The 9,386-nt window shown below is 32.6% G+C and overlaps 1 long non-coding RNA gene across 1 annotated transcript; it reads left to right on the top strand.

Moving 5' to 3' along the window:
- The first annotated feature begins 7,393 nt into the window (after window positions 1–7,393).
- On the top strand, window positions 7,394–8,826 carry LOC143364046 (uncharacterized). Its single transcript, XR_013083974.1, has 4 exons — window positions 7,394–7,462; window positions 7,890–7,943; window positions 8,015–8,158; window positions 8,246–8,826. It is a non-coding gene; the product is annotated as an uncharacterized LOC143364046 (long non-coding RNA).
- Window positions 8,827–9,386: the final 560 nt, after the last annotated feature.

The raw sequence follows: 9,386 nt of genomic DNA, 5'->3' as shown, positions 1-9,386 counted from the left end.
TCGGGCGGGGGCCCGGACGTCCATCGGGCGGCCTAAATGGGGGGGAAGGCTTCACGTCGTCCGTTGCGTGGCGCCTTCGGATAGAGTAGGATAGGGTGGAGGCCGCGTCCCCCACCCAGGGAGGAATGCTAAGGCGGGGGCACACCGGATAGACATGCGCGCGCGGACCACGGGTGCCCCCAGGAGCCTAGGGACGGACGGGGAGGAGTTAGTGGGTATACTCGGCATTGCACCCACCAGCCGAGGAGTCCCACATAACCCGGCCCACTCCCCCCCGGGAGAGAGGCCTTCAGTTGCGCACAATACGATTGCGCACGTACACATTGCGCACATATCTTTTGGACACAGTATGATTGGACACAAGAAGAATTGGTCACGTTTCAATTGCGCACACGAAAAATCGGACACATCTCAATTGCGCACAAATAGAATTGGAAACATATTTATTGCGCACAGATAAAACTGGACACAAGCGAATCGCGAACAAATAGAAATGCGCACACTAATTTTAGACAGTGATGGAAATGCGGCCAAGTCGTGATTAATTTCGGGTTATGTGCACTTGATGTTAAGTGTCAAATCCATGTTTAGGATTTCCTGTGATGAATCTGTAAAATTAACCGAAACTAATTAATATTTGAAGTGTTAAAATGAATGGTTTTTAGAGTCTGTAGTAAATGTTAGGATATAATGATTTTACTCGAAATATGATATCGATGAAGTCTATATTAAAATATAAAGTTTATGAAAGAAGAGTACAATAATTAAATGTGAATATAATATATCCCACGGAATGCATGAATTATTCAATTTTTGAAATTAATCTGATTGTGAATTAAAATAGTGACAACGAAGACCGAAGAACTGCAAAATTATACAAATGTGTAGAATTGCTTTCAAGGCTCCTGAATAATTCTGTGTAAAAAAGATAATTTAGATAAGTATATTCTGCCTATAAAACATAATCATTTTTGTAAGGAATGAATACGATACTTTGTGATTTTTCAAATTTATCTTTTACATGTGGTGTACGAAGCAGAACTATTAGCGGAATTATTTTTATTTCAACTTGGACAGATCATGATTATTGCGGGAAAATGTTTTAACAGTGAGTAACATGTAACTTGTGATCTTGAAAAGTATTATATTCTCAAATAAAAAGCATTAATAACTTAATTATATGTTACGTACATGATCGTGCTTTTTACAATTTGTTTTAAAACTGTTAATCACCGTGTAATGTCACGGCAGCTTTTAGAATGATAAATGTAAACGGAGATTGAATTTCCCCAATCAGATGTACGTGCTTTTTTATAGACAGATAATCACTTTTCTTATTCATTTTAACTATATAATATACAGTGAAAAGTGAACCTTGCGTTTGAGCTTTAATTCATGTATTTTAAATTGCCATGACTGCTACAGAATTTGTCCGCTTCAATGTATGAAATAAGTAAAGGAAAAATTAAGTAAGCAGTGCTGCGTAGAATTCAAATATACTTGAAATATTATAATATGTAAATAGTTTAAGACTCTATAACAATAAAAAGTGGGAACTTAGTAAACTCCACTCTAAACAGTTCTGTATTTATTTAATTTTATGTTTTGTAAAGGCTTTTTTATTGATAAGTACTTGTTTAGAAAGTATACAATAATTTTCTAGTCACAGAGGCTACATTTTTTACCATTTATTAGATAAACTCAAAGTGTCTTATGAAATACACTAATTTTACTGTGCACTAGTTTCTATTATGTGACATACGTAGTATGTCACAATAAAAAAATGGTTCAGGTAAATGTTATTCAGTTTGATGAGAGTTATCACAATAATGTAAATTGATACCGCTTTCCATTTAAAAAACTTTAAGAGTCAAAATAATTTGTTGTGTATTAAGAGATTAGCCTCTGTGGACTAATTAATTTAATAGAAAGATGCAACGAATACCACCATTAGATTCTCAGTAAACAACTTGTAACTCTTTATTTGGCAAACTCTGCATATTTAATTAATATTGGGTTATTCGGAAAGTAATTTCGTTTTTTGGGTAAATATTTGAGAAAACCCTATTTCGCAAACAAATAGTTATTGAGATACAAGCTGAAAAAGTTTTGCAGAATTTGACTTTGTGGTGTTATACGTATAGACAAAAATAATCAAGATAAAATGTTCCACATTCTTTTTCAGCGTATATCTCAATAACTACTTGTTTGCGACATATAATTCCTTTCAAACTTTTTCTCTTCTCGATGAGTAGGATATGTTGATGTAAACAAATTTTTAACAACAATGTTCTTTGTTATAACTAATTTTACGGCAAGTTTCTATATCATCGATAATATCATAAAGAAAAGAATAAACGAAACCAAACCAAAACCGAGTATCATTCATTCATGTTCATGTTCTTTCATTTTTATGTTCTTCACAAGCATTTGTTTAGTCAGCGACCATCATTTGTTATTTTACATGGACGCAATTTTACGCACGCAACGCGTAGCTAACAAATATCACAATATACTGTTTGAATCAATTATTCAAGGTAATTATCGTATTTCTATATTCAATTCTATAAAATGTGTAATCTTAACTTTACCATGTCGTTAATGTTTTACCACTTTTTTTTACATTTGTTTAATTGTGGCTGTTCAAAATTCATTGTATAGACGATAATATTTTGTTTTCTGAAACTACGTATATTGTTAATAGATGGAAAAAATCGCAGGGAAAGCGAAAGGGACTTTTATTTATGTACACAACGATTATTCTTACAATAAAGATAATCGCAGTGAAAACATTTATCGGTGCAACACTCGACGAACTACACGATGTTGTGGGGCTGCAATGACTCTTAGCGATGGTTGTGTTACTTTATTAAAACCCCACAACCATTCTAAATTGTTTCATACAATCCAGCGGGAGAAAATGAAGAGTGATATGCTTCAACTATGTCGGGAGACATTAATCCCATTAAAAAAGATATTCGATGACATCTGTAGAGAGTAATTATTGTCCCATATTTTTGAAAGAAACTTTGAACAATATGAAATAGATTAAAAATATATTAACAAACTAAAAAAATTTTTTTGTCTAGGTATCCTATTGCTGCAAGCACATTATCGTATAACAGTATAAAAGCTGTACTTTTCCGAGAAAGACAAAAAAGCTACCCACAAGTTGCACCTAATTTAATCGCGATAAGTGACTGCATTGAGATTCATTCTTTCATGGATAACATTACTAAAATAGTAATAAAGGATGAAGAGGGTAAAGCAGCAATTTTATTCACTACTGGCACACTTTTGAAGGTTCTTGATACCTCCCACTGTATCTATGCTGATGGTACTTTTTCCGTAAGTAGTATGCAAGTTACAAAGTAAAGTAAAATATATAGGGTGTAACAGAACATATGAGAATGAACTCAGGAACTGTGATTATACTATACCTAAAAACAGTGAAAAATATTCATATAAATGAATGTTCTTTCTGTCTTTAGTTGTGAGATAAAACGAATTTTCTGTTTTAATTTTGTGATGCAAAAAATGTCTCTTTGAGAATGATCCACATAAGGATCGAAACATCGAGAAACATGTTTAATTAATTACACATTTGCTGTTTTTCTATAAATGATCGAACCTTGCGCCGAAATCATAAAATTTATTATATACTTATGAGATATATCGGTTTACTGCAGTGTACGGACAGAGTTTGCTCTTTTTACAAAATTCGTTACATCTCTTAAACAAAGATAGATCAAGCATATGTTTATATGAATTTTTTCATTGTTTAAGATGTACAATCAGCTTCTGAAGTGGATTGCACATATTCTGTTACACCTTGTACAATTTATGTGTGTATAGATACATAAGACAATACACACAACATTATATCAGCGTGTAAAGTGTGTATACATATTATTATTAATATATAAGGTATTTCTATGATTTTGTCCACTTTAATATCGTTGTTGTTTTTGCAAATTCAAAAAGTTTATTAGACTGAAGTAGCTTGGAAAAAGATTTGCAAAATTTGCAAAAGTTTGAAAATTCATGATAATTTAAAGGAGGCTATCAAGAAATACTTCATATGACTTCTATCACTCTCAAGACGAAGAAAATATTTCTATAGAGGTTTACTTTATTAATTATGTTCTAAGTCAAGAATTTTTCGAGCGACTGCTGACTATAGATGTAGTGTCCTCACTTCCAGCACGGTATTTCATTACCGTGAACTGTTGCCACTTGGACAGGCAAGGACCGTTTCTTGTAAAATAACAAAGACATTGGTAAGACAAGAAAATATTAAATTTATTAGTTTCGTTCAAATTATTATGAATTGTTTGGTCATTTCAAGATCAACATACGTGTTTAAAATCCATTTTTATTAGCTACAATAGTAAAAATGTGTCGCTGTTATAAAAAAATTGTCGATGAACTTTGAAACATGAAAAAAATTTTCTTGACAGAAAAACATGAAAATGAAAACAACTATTTTTTTCTACATTTTTTAATCTGTAAAAGTAATGAAGACATTAAAATGGATAAGATAAACGAAATACCTGGTATTCATTGTAATATGTAGTACAGACATAATACTGAATGTATACATTATGTATGAACGGATTATATAATAAGTGGACTGTTTTTAATTTCTCAGAAGGAACATAAAATGTTAAAAAAAATGTTCTTCCGAAAGGTGTTTGATATGAAGGGGGACATAATGTGATACATGTGATGTGTGTGTGTATTCTTTTACGTACATATATTATATCTCTTATATATATTATATTTTATTTCTATTCAATTTTATACAATTTGTATTTTATTTCCATTCAAGATTTTACCTTCTAAACCACCAATTGCACAACTTTATATTATTCACATTGTATACATGGATACTGTAAGTATAATATGCATTATTAAAGTATGTTATTTTAGTTTTTATACTATAATTGTATAATGTGTATAGGCAATATTAGGAAAATTGTATTTTGACTATAAAGGGTAACGAAAGAATTTATTCCTGAATCACGAGTAACGATATTATTTGAAGAAAAATTATTTATTAGTAACGAATAAATCTGTATCGTAATAAATAAATTCTATCTTTTGTCATTCGAAATTTTTACGTTTGTTTTAAATATCCCATTGTAACATTATTTATTTTGTTATTTTACTACAAGCATAAAAGTGAATACAATTTTTATTCGTTCCCTTTAATACATGTTAACTGCCCTATGATCAGGGTAAAAATGCACATCGTATTGATAGTAATACCAAATTTTAGAGCTTGTATTATACTTATTAAAGTTTTGCTTTCGAAGGGAGTGGGTACAATATTTATATTGTGCGAAACATTAACAAAAGCTATGTATATAGCAATATGGAGGAAGATAAAAGAATTAGCTCCAATGCTTCATAAGAATTTGAAGTTTACGATGACTGACTATGAAACTGCAGCAATGATTGCATTGGAGCAGCAGTTTCCATCGAGCAGTGTAAAAGGCTGCTGGTTCCACTATAATCAGGTTTATATAATTTTATAGGGAATAAAGTTTCTGTCCATAAAAAGATATAATTTTAAACTAATTGTACGTTTTATAGGCTTTATTACGAAAATGGCGTCATTTAGGTCTCACAGATGCACCAACTAAAGTATTGTCAATGGCAATGACTTTAGCTTTAGCTCCTGCAGACCTCTTTGAAAAAGGTTTCACTGAAATTGAAAGAGAAGCAGCTTTTTTTACCGCTGAGCATGCTGCAATTAAAATTTTTATCGAATACATACGATCCACGTGGTTGCCAAAAGCAGAAAAAGTTTCAGTATATGATTGTCCTATGAGAACAAACAATACCACCGAGTCTTACAATAATGTTGTTTCATTGAAGCTAGGAAGAGGAAAAAAAAACATATGGATATTTTTGGGTAATTCTTTCATTAATTTTATTTCGTTTATGCATTTTTATTTGTGTATAAAACAAAATTTTATAAAACGATTTCTCATCCAAGCTAAATTAACTGTAAACTTTACAGAAACTCTAAAGCAACTAATAATAGATGAAGAAATTAAAATAAGAAGACTCAATGAAGGACAATGTGTACGTCGTAAAAGCAACAAGAAAAGTGTAATAAGAGATAATAAGATTGGAACACTACAAAAACATCTTGCTAGTGGAAGGTTTGATTTTGTCCTAAATGTTATGCTTAGGTTCCTTAAACTACGTCTAATTGTTTTCTTTATAATGCTTTATAAAATACATAGATTAAAAAATACAATTACACATAAAAGATATTTACTTATTGTTTTTTAGATTAACTTTGAAAGAGTTTTTATTATCGTTTCATAAGGGTCATAAGATATTAATGTATGGAGATTGTGAAGGTAAAGTATGAAAATTGGTGTAGAAAAAAATAGGGATTGTTCTAATCGCGCATTGTTTTCATCGCACATTAGTTTTTCCCAGAACCGCAATGACCTCAGTCAAAATAAGCTTCCATCCACCTTTACTTTGAACTGTTAACACATTGGGTTCCATGGAAATCACCGACACAGATTTTTCCGACACGGTTTTCACCGACTCCAGATTTGGCCGACAACGTCTTTAACCGACATCGAATTTGACCGACAACAACTTGAGACGACCACAGTACACGACCCTAACCCTAACCCTAACCCTTTTTTTTAGTGGGTAGTCTCCGAGGGTTCCGCCCTCGGGGAGAATCCCACATAACCCCGGCTTCCCCCAGGGAGTCGGGGTATGTATAAAACATTTCCTCACGATAAAAAAAAAAAGAGTTAGGGTTAGGGTTAGGGTCGTGTACTGTGGTCGTCTCAAGTTGTTGTCGGTCAAATACGTTGTCGGCCAAATTCGATGTCGGTCAAAATCGTTGTCGGTTAAAGACGTTGTCGGTCAAATCTGGAGTCGGTGAAATGTTGTCGGTGAAAACCATGTCGGAAAAATCTGTGTCGGTGATTTCCATGGGACCCTAACACATTCACGACTGGCGGTTATCGAGTGAGACTTTTAGCTGTGTACCGCCTATAGCTGAATACCGTAAGGTCGGCTGAACGTAGGTCTACGACTACGCTATCGGTATTTAGCTACGGAATTTGAAATGTCGTAGGACTACGTTACCTGTCTCGAATGTGTTAATAATTTAAGCACGCGGGACTGGTTAAAACGATGTGTAATGAGGATTCTCATAAAAAAATCATTTAATCTCTTTAAGAGATGTTTAAATCTCTGATGTTGATGTTTTAATCTCTTTTATTGATTTACTGAGGTTGCAAAATTTCAACATTTTACTTATACGTAGACATCATCTAATTAATAATGCATTAATATTAAATTAATAATCACTTTAATAAAATATATAAAATATTTTCCTTATTTATAGCGGATCATGTTTGCACTACTCCAGAACCGATTTCTGTTATAGAAAATGAAATTACTGATCAAAATCAAAGTAAGTTAATACTTAAGGCGGTAGACTCGTTTCCAGAATTGCAAGGGTGCAGGATGCGCGTTCTCATTTCTCGATAATACAAAGATGGGATTTTTCAGCAGTGAAAAGTGCTAGATAAAAGATTAATCAAGGCCGCGATCGCCCTCGATAGTCCTATTTTTACGTTTATGAGGCGTAATTTGCATTATTCGGCAAGCATGTACCTATGAAAATAGCTATATGCGCAGTTGTATGCTTCTGAATAATGCAAATTGTCTACTGAAAACAAACTTTTTGTATTGCAATCCTGGAAAAACGACTTTACTTGATTAGAGACATATTTAAGACGTCTCAGTGCTGTCTGGGTACAGTAGAGAGACAACATTTAACCAAACTATAATAACAACCGGTAAATCTACAATCTTAATAATTATTTAAATAATTCCAGGCGCATATAAAAAATGTACGAAGAAAAGAATCAACGAAGAATTGGAGGACAAAAGTAAAATTTATATGGACTAAATTTAGTATTGCTAGAGAAGAACTCATTTCTTACTAAATTGTTTTTTACAGATAATCTGAACGTACGTGGACATACACAATTGCTGGGCAAAAAGGCTAAATTTACAAACTTAAATACGCCACTTGTAATATTGGAAAAACTCAATATTTGAGTTTTTAACACAATGTTTGGCGATTGGCCTTTTTGGGTGTACGGTACGGCTATCACTAGACAGCGGATGCGATAATTATTTACTAAGAGATCTTCAATATTTACAACGAGATTCTAATTGACTTTCACAGATGGGTCATACCACGCGAAAACGGACACATTTTGGAGTTAAATTTCGGATTTTGTTCAAATTTAAATATGGTGACTTTTTGATATATTAAAAATTGTTGATTATAGAGACATATAAGAAAACGTGTTACCCTTTTCTCATTGAATCATAAGTCTAGAATTATCATAGCGATGAAAATGAGTCTAAACATGACATCATTTGGACTATCTTCAATAAGCTTATAATTTTTATCGTAACATTACGTATCAATAAAAATTGTTCGATTACACTCGAGTTTGAACTCATTTTCATCAGGAAAAGTACCTCAATTCACTCGTAATAATTTTATGAAGGTATATTGAAAAATCTAAAAGTTTAAACTTTCAATCGTGCGTGATTCTCCATCTGCTTACATTGTATGTATGCCGTTTTTTCAGTCGCTGGCTCTTCGACTTTCAGAGCTCGACGCTCGGTAACGCGTTTATTGGAGTTAGCAAAAGTTCTGTGGTTGTCAGGAAAAACGTAGCATGTCAAAATTTCTAAAAATTTGGGTTTATGCTGAGCTTTAGAGTATAGGATTTACGTATTTATCAGAAAAAGGGTCATGAAAACAAATTCGAAAGGAATTAGTGATCAAAATTTTAAACGGCAATATCTCGAAAGTGAAAGTATGTGTAACTATGTGAAAGTATATTACACTATTCTTTTAGTCTCTTATCACAGACGAGGTATCTCGACGGCACGGCGCACAGTGGTGCCAAATGGCCAAAAAGCGGCAAAAAATCTGTAAAAACGAAACTACACAACGAATTTGTTTGAAAATTTGTGGAGAGATTGCCACAGGTACAACGCTTATTTGGCAAAAAAAATTTTGTAAAAAGTTGTTAACACATTAAGTAATATGGGCTTATCGAAAATCTCTGTTTTCTGCCCATTTTTTATTTATGGAAACATACAACAAATCCTTTAATAGATTTTGGTCTGAAATTAATTGTTTTGGCAAAGTGCAATATTGATCTAATTTTGTGCAAAAAATCATGAGATCCTTCGAGACCCTTTCGCCACAATGTATCGTGCGGAAGTTACGATTGTTTGATGTTCCAGGTGAAATTTTTTAGGAATATTTCTAATTAATAAAGAAAAATGTGAAGTGCATATGATTT

This window comes from Halictus rubicundus, unplaced genomic scaffold (genome assembly GCF_050948215.1).
Source record: "Halictus rubicundus isolate RS-2024b unplaced genomic scaffold, iyHalRubi1_principal scaffold0220, whole genome shotgun sequence".
Taxonomy (NCBI): domain Eukaryota; kingdom Metazoa; phylum Arthropoda; class Insecta; order Hymenoptera; family Halictidae; genus Halictus; species Halictus rubicundus.
This window is presented reverse-complemented; position numbering and strand designations above follow the sequence as displayed.